General features: G+C 57.7%; 2 non-coding genes across 2 annotated transcripts, besides 1 other annotated feature; both read right to left on the bottom strand.

The window, feature by feature from the left end:
- Window positions 1–52: 52 nt before the first annotated feature.
- On the bottom strand, window positions 53–137 carry Tc00.1047053443839.20. Its single transcript, XR_008254463.1, has one exon. It is a non-coding gene; the product is annotated as a C/D small nucleolar RNA (snoRNA), TB11C1C2 (small nucleolar RNA).
- An 81-nt stretch (window positions 138–218) lies between these two features.
- Window positions 219–308, bottom strand: Tc00.1047053443839.10. Its single transcript, XR_008254462.1, has one exon. It is a non-coding gene; the product is annotated as an H/ACA snoRNA, TC11C1H1 (small nucleolar RNA).
- Window positions 309–684: 376 nt separating this feature from the next.
- Window positions 685–712: a microsatellite.
- Between the last annotated feature and the right edge of the window lie 104 nt (window positions 713–816).

The following is an 816-nucleotide window of genomic DNA, read 5'->3' as shown; positions in this document are numbered from 1 at the left end:
GTGCGCACAGAAGCATCTGCATCATGTGTCTTGGTGGCATCAAGGAGCAGGGGTCAGCCAGGGATAACTGCATCAAGTGCTCACTCGTCACGTGTTGTTATCGGAAGAGGTGTCAGAGGCACACGGTTCGGCATCATGCTCCCCCGCCCAGTTAGCGCAGCAGAAGAAATAGAGAAAGAGAGAGAAAGGGGGATGCTTGAGCGGGCAGTTTCCTCCCATCTCCACTCGGCGTGGCATAAAGCAAATGAAGAAAGAGAGAGCGAGGAAAGGAAAGAGAGAGGGAAACAACGAATGGCAGTCGCGGCGCCCCCTATCCCTTGGCCAGGCATTCCCTCGCGCAACCCCGCCACGCAACACACCGAAAGAGACCGCACCGCGACGTCAGACTGTGAGAGACGGCAGCGTTGCGCCGCACGCCCTCCAAGCTGTGGTGTTTCATCCGTGTCGGGAATAAGACGGCTCTTACCTCGGAGTCATCGCTCGTCGCGGCGGCTGGTCGGGGCGACCGCATGTCTAAAACTAGCAGCCTCGGCCCACGCTGTCACACAGGAGGCGCCGTCAGGAAAAGGAAAGCGAGAAACGGGGAGTGGGAAGTGGGGCATCAGCATCGGGTACCCTGTAGACAGGTGTCGTCACGGATTGGACTCCGACAAGAGTGAAACTTATCAAGCATCATCGCCGCAGACACACACACACACACACACACACGCACCAGCGCACGCATGTATGTGTTTATGCGTGCGTACGCGCGTTTCAAGGGCAAAGAGGGGAACCGCGTTGGCGTTGCGAATCAGCCAGGGATAACTTGATCGTGTG

This window comes from Trypanosoma cruzi (genome assembly GCF_000209065.1).
Source record: "Trypanosoma cruzi strain CL Brener chromosome Unknown tcruzi_1047053443839, whole genome shotgun sequence".
In the NCBI taxonomy this organism is placed as follows: Eukaryota; Euglenozoa; class Kinetoplastea; order Trypanosomatida; family Trypanosomatidae; genus Trypanosoma; species Trypanosoma cruzi.
Note: the sequence above shows the minus strand (reverse complement) of the source record. Positions and strands in the feature narration are given on the sequence as shown.